We start from the raw sequence: 9,709 nt of genomic DNA, 5'->3' as shown, positions 1-9,709 counted from the left end.
TAAAAGACCTGTACTCAGAAAACTATAAGACACTGATGAAAGAAATCAAAGATGACACAAACAGATGGAGAGATATACCATCCATCTCTTGGACTGGAAGAATCAATATTGTGAAAATGACTGTACTACCCAAAGCAGTCTACAGATTCAATGCAATCCCCATCAAATTGCCAATGGCATTTTTCGCAGAACTAGAACAAAAAATCTTAAAATTTGTGTGGAGACACAAAAGACCCCGAGTAGCCAAAGCAATCTTGAAGGGAAAAAATGGAGCTGGAGGAATCAGACACTTTGATTTCAGACTACACTACAAAGCTACAGTAATCAAGACAATATGGTACTGGCACAAAAACAGAAATATAGATCAATGGAACAGGATAGAAAGCCCAGAGACAAAACCATGCACCTATGGTCAACTAATCTATGATAAAGGTGGCAAGGATATACAATGGAGAAAAGACCAGCTCTTCAATAAGTGGGGCCATGAAAACTGGACAGCTACATTTAAAAGAATGAAATTAGCACACTCCCTAATACCATACACAAAAATAAACTCAAAATGGATTAAAGACCTAAATGTAAGACCAGATACTATAAAACTCTTGGAGGAAAACATAAGAAGAACACTCTTTGACATAAATCACAGCAAGATCTTTTTTGATCCACCTTCTAGAGTAATGGAAATAAAAACAAAAATGGGACCTAATGAAATTTAAAATCTTTTGCACAGCAAAGGAAACCATAAATAAGATGGAAAGACAACCCACAGAATGGGAGAAAATATTTGCAAACGAATCAAGGGACAAAGGATGAATCTCCAAAATATATAAACAGCTCATGCAGCTCAATATTAAAAAAACAAACAACCCAATCAAAAAATGAGCAGAGGACCTAGATAGACATTTCTCCAAAGAAGAGATACAGATGGCCAAGTGGCACATGAAAAGCTGCTCAATGTCACTAGTTACTAAAGAAATGCAAATCAAAACTACAATGAGGTATTACCTCACACCAGTTAGAATGGCCATCATCAGAAAATGTGTAAACAACAAATGCTGGAGAGGGTGTGGAGAAAAGAGAACCCTCTTGCACTCTTGGTGGGAATGTAAATTGTTACTGTCACTATGGAGAACAATATGGAAGTTCCTTAAAAACTAAAAATAGAATTACCATATGACCCAGCATCCCATTACTGGGCATATACCTTGAGAAAACCATAATTCAAAAAGACACATGCACCCCAATGTTCATTGCAGCACTATTTACCATAGCGAGGTCATGGAAGCAACCTAAATGCCCATCAACAGATGAATGGCTAAAGAAGATGTGGTACATATATACAATGGAATATTACTCATCCATAAAAGGAAAGAAATTGGTTCACTTGTAGACACATGGATGCACCTGGAGACTGTCATACAGAGTGAAGTAAGTCAGAAAGAGAAAAACAAATATCGTATATTAACTCCTATGTAGAATCTAGAAAAATGGTACAGATGAACCGGTTTGCAGGGCAGAAATAGAGACACAGATGTAGAGAACAAACGTATGGGCACCAAGCAGGGAAAGAGCAGGGTGGTTGTGGTGGGATGAATTGGGAGATTGGGATTGACATACATATACTAATATGTATAAAATAGATAGCTAATTAGAACCTGCTGTATAAAAATAAATAAAATTGGAAAAAAATGAGAACCTGCTCTCTAAAAATATAAGATGAAATAATTTAAAACCTAAAAAAGAAAAAAAAAATTAAGGGATGGAATAAAGGCACCCAAAGTGTAAAGGAAGAAGTAAATTTTTCTTAGTCTGCAGATGATATGATCGTATATGTAGAAAATCTTAAGGATTATACAAGAAACCTATTAAAACTCAGCAAAGTAATAGAATACAAAGTCAACACACAAAAAAAATCAGCTGCATTTCTATACTCTAACAACCTAAACATGAAATTATGAAAATATTTCCATTCACAATCGCATCAAAAAGAATAAAATATTAATTAACCAAGGAGGTGAAAAACTTGTTTAAATATATAAATATTCAAAATATAAAACATTCCTGAAAGGAATTAAAGAAGACACAAATAGGGCTTCCCCGGTGGCACAGTGGATGAGAGTCTGCCTGCTGATGCAGGGGACATGGGTTCGTGCCCCAGTCTGGGAGGATCCCACATGCTGCAGAGCGGCTGGGCCCGTGAGCCATGGCTGCTGAGCCTGCGCGTCCGGAGCCTGTGCTCCGCAATGGGAGAGGCCACAGCAGTGAGAGGCCCGCGTACCGCAAAAAACAGAAACAAAAACAAAAACAAAACAAATAAGTGGAAGGACTTTCTGAGTTCATGGATTGGAAGATTTAATATTGTTAAGACATCAGTACTACCAAAAGCAATCTACAAATTAAATGCAACCCCTAACAAAATCCCAATGATGGCCTTTTGCAGAAATAAAGAAATACAACCTAAAATTCATAGGAAATCTCAAGGTGCCCTGAATAGACCACAAACAAAAAATCTTGAAAAAGAAGAACAAAGCTGGAGGGTTCACACTTCCCGATTTCAAAAAGTACTGCAAAGCTATAGTAATCGTAACTGTGGTACTGGTATAAAGACAGATATATAGACCAGTGGAATACAATAAAAAGGCCCAAATAAGCCCTTATATATAGTGTGAAATGATTTTTGACAAAGGTGTCAAGACTATTCAATGGGGAAAGGGACATTCTTCAACAAATGGTGCTGGGAAAACCGGATATCCATATGCAAAAGAATTCAATTGGACACTTACCTAACACCATTTACCAAAATTTAACTCAAAATGAATCAAAGACCTAAATGTACGAACTAAAACTATAAAACTCTTAGAAGAAAACATAGGACAAAAGATTTAAGACATTGGATTTGGTAATGATTTCTTAGATATGGCACCAAAGGCACCAGCAATAAAAGAAATAAAAATAGAAAAATTGGACTTCATAAAAGTTTTTTGAAAAATTGTGCATCAAAAGAGAGTATAAACAAAATAAAAAGACAACCAACAAAATGGGAGAATATATTTGCAAATCATATATCGTAAAATGGACTAATAATAGAGAATATACAGAGAACTCCTAAAACTAAAGAACAGCAACAACATAAACAACAATAGCAAAAACAACCCAATTCAAAACATTGAGAAAGGACTTGAATAGACATACTTCTAAAGAAGATGTATGAATAGCCAATAAGCACATGAAAAGATTCTCAACATCACTAATCATAAGGGAAATGCAAATCTAAATTACAATAAGATACTGCCACACACTCATTATTATGGCTACTATAAAGAACGAAAAACAGAAAACAAGAAGTATTGGTGAGAATGTAGAGAAGCTGGAACAGTTATACACTGTGGGAATGTAAAATGGTACAGCTTCTACTCAAAACAGTATGGCAATTCCTCCAAAAAATAAAAAAAATAAAATAATTACCATAGGACCTAAACATTCTTCTTCTGGGTATATGTCCACAAACAATTGAAAGCAGGCTCTTGAAGATATATTTGTACACCCAGGTTCATAACAGCATTATTCACAATAACTAAAATGTGGAAGTAACCTAAGTGTCCATCAATGGAAGAATGGATAAACAAAATGTGGTATATTCATACAATGGACTATTATTTAGTAACCTAAAAAAAGGAGGAGATTCTGACATATGCTAAAACATGGATAAACCTTGAAAACATTACACTCAGTGAAATAAATCTGTCACAAAAAGACAAATACTGTATGATTCCACTTATATGAGGTAGTTAGAGTAGTCAAAATCATAGAGACAAAAATTGAAAGTATAATGGTGGTTGTCAGGGACTAAGGGAGAGAAGAATGGGGAGTTATAGTTTAATGAGTACAGAGTTTCAGTTTTATAAAATGAAAAGAGTTGTGGAGATGGATGGTAGTGATGGTTGTACAACATTATTAATGTATTTAATATTAACACCACTAAGCTGTCTTAAAAATGGCTAAGATAGTAAATTATATATGATATTTTACCACAATTTAATCAACTGGGAAGGGATGGGAAAAGATACACCATGCTATTACCACTCCAAAAGTAGCTGTAATAGCTATATTAATTTCAAAGAGAGCAAACTTCAAAACAAGAAACATTATCAGGGAGAAAAAGGGACATTGCATAATGATAAAGGGGTAATTCTCCAAGAAGACATGACAACCTTAAACGTGTATTCATCTAACAAGGGAGCATTAAAAAAATGAGGCAAAAACTCATAGGACTGTAAAAAGAATTAGCCAAGCATACTATTACAGCTGGAGATTTCAGCATCATTATGTTAGTAATTGATAAATCAAGGAAAGAGATAATCAAGAAGGATATGGTGATCTTGATCTAAAGAGCACTATCAATCAATTTGACCTGTTTAATATGTATAGAATACTTCATCGAGCAACAGCAGAATACAGATTTTTCTTCCAAATACATGGAATATTCCCCAAATTAGATTCCTTTCTGGGCCACCAAACACACTTTCAGAAATTTTAAAGGATAGAAATTATATAATGTATATTCTTGGATGGCAACAGAATTAAGCCAGAAATCAATAACAGAAAGACAGCTGGAAAACACCCAAATATCAGAAATTAAATAAGATACTTCTAAATGGAGGACATCAGCATAATGGTGTAGCGAGATGCTCCCTTTGTCTTCCCCCTTCAATCTGTAACCAGTAAAACATCCATGACTCAACAAAGGTGCCCCTGTCCAACACAGCAGGATGACAGAGGATTTCACACATCTGTACATTTAAAGATGAATGGACTGGAACACATAGAGGAGGCAGAGCCAAGGGAATAGCAGAAGTGGTGCCTGTGATCCTGGACCCCTGGCCATGGCAGTTGAGCCCACAGACTCAGAGATCCAAGTAGCATCAGGAAAGGCAACACACACAATTCCAGTCTACCAGTCACAGCAGCACTTGAACCAGGCAGCAGTGTCAGTCGGGCCTGTGATCTCTAGTGTCCTGTCATGGAGGTGCTCACGACTCTGCCCTCTCCCATCTGCAGCAGAGGTGCCTGCAAACCTGACAACCCCAGACACAACAGAGTTGCCCATGACCTTGGCTCCCCCTCAGCCATACCCCTCTCCCAAAAGCTGCTGTGCCTGAAACCCAGGACACCCTGGCAGCAATGAAAGAGCTTGGCATCCTGATGCCCAAGGCCATGATGCCAGTAACACCAGCAGCAGCAAGACATCAATGATCCCAGAGGCACAAGCAGCAACAAAAAGGGCACCGGACAACGCCTCTGACATAGATGGTGGAGAGTAGAAAGGGCCAATCTCAAATATAACCAGAGGTAGCACAGGTGAGCAAAACCAAAAACTTGTGCTATAGCACCATCTACTGGAAACCAAAAGAAAGGCCTCCAATTACTAACCTGTTGAATCTTTAGAATCAAGTAAAAAAAAAAATCAAGTTAAAAATAAAAAAAACCTTTACCTAAAGAAGAAAGGTGTTCAATACTTTAAATGCACCAGCAGAGGAACAACACATCAAGCACTATGAAGAACCATGGTAGCACTGTATCACAAAATGAAATGACAGTTCTCCAGAAACCAAACTTAAAGTCACAGTATATTGCAGTTTAACTGATAGAGAATTCGAAATAGCTGTCATGAAGAAACTCAAGGGGCTACAAAGAAACTCAAAAAGGCAGTTCAGTGAGCCCAGGAATAACATTAATGAACAGAAGAAATACTTAACCAAAGAGATGATACCCTAAGAAAGAATTGAACAGAAACTCTGGAGCTGAAGAACTCAGTAAATAAGATGAAAAATGCATTGGAAAGCATTGGAATTAGAGCAGACCGTATGGAAGAGAGAATTAGTAAGTACAAAGATAAATATCTAGAAATGATACACCTAAAAGAAGAGAGAGAATTAATATCTAAAAAAGAATAAGTTGTATGAGAACTATCTGACTCTATTAGGAAGGGCAACATTGAAATAAAGGGTATCCCAGAAAGAGAAGAGTGAAAGAAGGGAGCAGACAGTTGATTTAAAGAAATAAATACAAAGGATGTCCCAAGCCTAAGGAAGAAAGTGGGTATACCAGTCCATGAAGCCAAGAGAACACCTGACTACTGCAATTCAAAAAGGCCTTCTCCAAGACATATTATATTGAAACCATCAAAAGTAGATGACAAGAAAAAAATTTACAGGCGGCTAAGGAAAAAAGGATGGTAACTTAAAACGAATCGTCTTTGGGCTATCATCAGATTTCTCAGCAGAAACTCTACAGGCCAGAAGAGAGTGGAATGACATACTCAAAATTCAGAAACATAAAAAAATTCAGCCCAGAATACTCTATCCAGCAGTTATTCAGATATGAAGGAGAAATAAAGGCTTTCCCAGACAAACAAAAGTCTTGATGAACTCATCAACACTAGAGCTACCTTGCAAAAAATGTTGAAAGAAACACTTCTACATGAAAAGAAAAAAGGCAAAATACACAAAAATTTGAGTAAGGGGATAAATAAACAGACAGAATAAAAAATTGCAATTCTACATCACAGTAGATTGTTAAACACTTAATTATAGCACAAAGTTAAAAGGGAAAAAAAGCAGTAAAAATAGCTGTACCTACTTCAATTTGGAAATGAACTCACAACATAAAAAGGGATAATTTGAGACAAAAAAACATAAAAAGGGAAGAGGAAAAGGATGCAACCCATATAGGCAAATGAATATAAGATGCTATCAGAAGAAAAAGGACTATTTAAAAAAATTTTTATTGGGGTATAATTTCTTTACAATGGTGTGTTAGTTTCTGCTTTATAAGAAAGTGAATCAGCTATACATATACATATATCTCCTCCCTCTTGCGTCTCCCTCCCATCCTCCTTATCCCACCCCTCTAGGTGGTCACAAAGCATCGAGATGATCTCTCTGTGCTATGCAGCGGCTTCCCACTAGCTATCTATTTACATTTGGTAGGGTATATGTGAAAAAGGACTATTCTATCTGTGAGATGTTTTATACAAACCTCATGGTAACCACAAGACATACATGTAGAGCAGAGACATGAAACATAAAAAAGAGGAAATTGAGAAAACATTATAAAAATCCACCAAACCAAAATGACAGAAAGAAACACAAGGAAAAAGAAACAATGGATATACCAAGCAACCAGAAAACAAAAGATAAAATGGCAGTATGAAGTCCTCAGTTATCAATAATCACCTTAAATTTAAAGGATTGAGTTCCCCAATCAAAAGACACAGTATGACTGGAAAGATTGAAAAACAAGACCGAACTGTAAGCTGCTTCCTGGAGACTTATCTCATTTCTAAAGACAAACCTACATTCAAAGTGAAGGGATGGAAGTTGATACTCCAAGCAAATGGCAGCTAAAGAAAGTGGGTATAGCCCTACTCACATCAGACAAAATAGACTTCAAATCAATAAAAGTAACAAGACACAAAAATGGACATTATATAATAATAAAGGGGACAATTAATCAAGAAGTTGTAACAGTTATTAATATAGATGCACCTAACATAGGAGCATCAAAATATAAAAAGCAATTATTAATAGACCCAAAGGGAGAAATTGACAGCAACACGATAATAGTAGCAGACTGTACCACCCCACTTACGTCAATTGATAGATCATCCAGGCAGAAAGTCTGCCTAGAAACAGTGACCTTTAATGAAATATTTGATCAGATGGACTTGATGGATTTATACAAAATGCATTCCATCCAAATGCAGAAGAATACATATTCTTCTCAAGTGCACATGGAACATCCACAATAAATGTTGGGACACAAAATATCTCAGTAAATTTAAGAAAGTTGAAATCATACCAAACATATTTTCTGATCACAATGGTATAAAACTAGAAATCAACTACAAGAAGAAAGCTGGAAAAATCACATATATATGGAGACTGAAAACGATGATATTGAATAACAAATGGGTCATTAAAGAAATAAAAGGAGAAATACAAAATTACTTGAAGACATGAAAATGAAAATATGACACACCAAAATCTATGGGATGCAGCAAAATTGGTACTAAGAGGGAAGTTTATAGCAATACAGGCCTACCTCAAGAAACAAGAAAAACTTCAAACAATCTAAGCTTATACCTAAAGGAACTAGAAAAAGAAGAGCAAAAGAAGCCTAAAGTCAGTAGAAGAAAGGAAATAATAAAGAATAGAGCAGAAAAGAGCATGTTATTTCTTTTGTGGGTGATAAAAATGTAAAATGGATTGCAGTGATGGTTGTACAGTTTGGAATATGCTAAAAACCACTGAACTATACATTTTAAATAGGTAACTATGTTATGTGAATTATATCTCAATAAAACTTATAATAAAAATAAAAAAAGAATAGAGCAGAAATAAATGAAATAGTCTAAAAAGACAACAGAAAAGATCAATAAATTAAGACCTGGTTCTTTGAAAAGATGAAAAAGTTGACAAACTTTTAGCTAGACTCACAAAGAAAAATAGAATGTTCTGACAAATAAAATCAGAAATGAAAGAAGAGAAATAAGAATGGATACCACAGAAATAGGATTATAAACGAATATTATGAATAGCTATATACCAACAAATTAGACAACCTAGAAAAAAATAGACAAATTCTAAGAATCATACAACATTCCAAGACTAAATAATGAAGATATAGAAAACATGAATAGACTTATTACTGGTAAAGAGATTGAAACACTAATCACAAACCTCCCCAAACCCAAAAGTCCAGGACTTTACGGGTGAATTATACAAAACATTCAAGGATTTAATACATAGATGTCTCAAACTCTTCCAAAAAGCTGAAGAGGAGGGAACACTTCCTAACTCATTTTATGAGATCAACATTACAATTATACCAAAACCACAGAAGGACAACACAACAAAAGAAATTACAGTGCAAAATTTCTGATGAACATAGATGCAAAAATCCTCAAAAAATATTAGCAGACTGAATTTAAAAATGCATTAAAAAGATCATACACCACTATCGAATGGAATCTATTCCAAGTATGCAAGGATAGCTCAACATGTACAAATCATCAACGTGATATACCACATTAACAAAATTAAGGATAAAAATCATATGATCATCTCAATAGGTGTATAAAAATCATTTGACAAGATTCAAGAACGATTCATGATAAAAACTTTCAAAGATGTGTATACAAGGAACATATCTCAATATAATAAAGGCCACATATGACATACTCACAGCTAACATCATACTCAATGATAAAAAATAAAAAGCTACCCCTGTGGGATTAGAAACAAGACAAAAATGTCTACTCTTGCCACACTTATTCAACATAGTATTGGAAGTCCTAACCATAGCAATTAGACAAGAAAAAGAAATGAAAGACATTCAAATTTGAAAAAAAGAAATAAAACTGTCATTATTTGTGGATGACAAAATTTTTCATAGAAAAACCTGAACACTCCACAAAAAAGCTGTTAGAACTATTAAATGAATTCTGTAAAGTTTCAGGATACAATATCAATACAAAAAATCTGTTCATTTCTATACACTGATGACAAACTAGCAGAAAAACAAATTAAGAAAACAATCCCATTTACAATCACAACAAAAAGAATAAAATACACAGGAATAAATTTAGCCACAGATGCGAGAGACCTGTACATGGTAAACTATAAGACGTTGTTGAAAGAAATTGAGA

Source organism: Orcinus orca, chromosome X (assembly GCF_937001465.1).
Source record: "Orcinus orca chromosome X, mOrcOrc1.1, whole genome shotgun sequence".
In the NCBI taxonomy this organism is placed as follows: Eukaryota; Metazoa; Chordata; class Mammalia; order Artiodactyla; family Delphinidae; genus Orcinus; species Orcinus orca.
The sequence above is the reverse complement of the archived record's forward strand: the minus strand, read 5'-3'. Positions refer to the sequence as shown.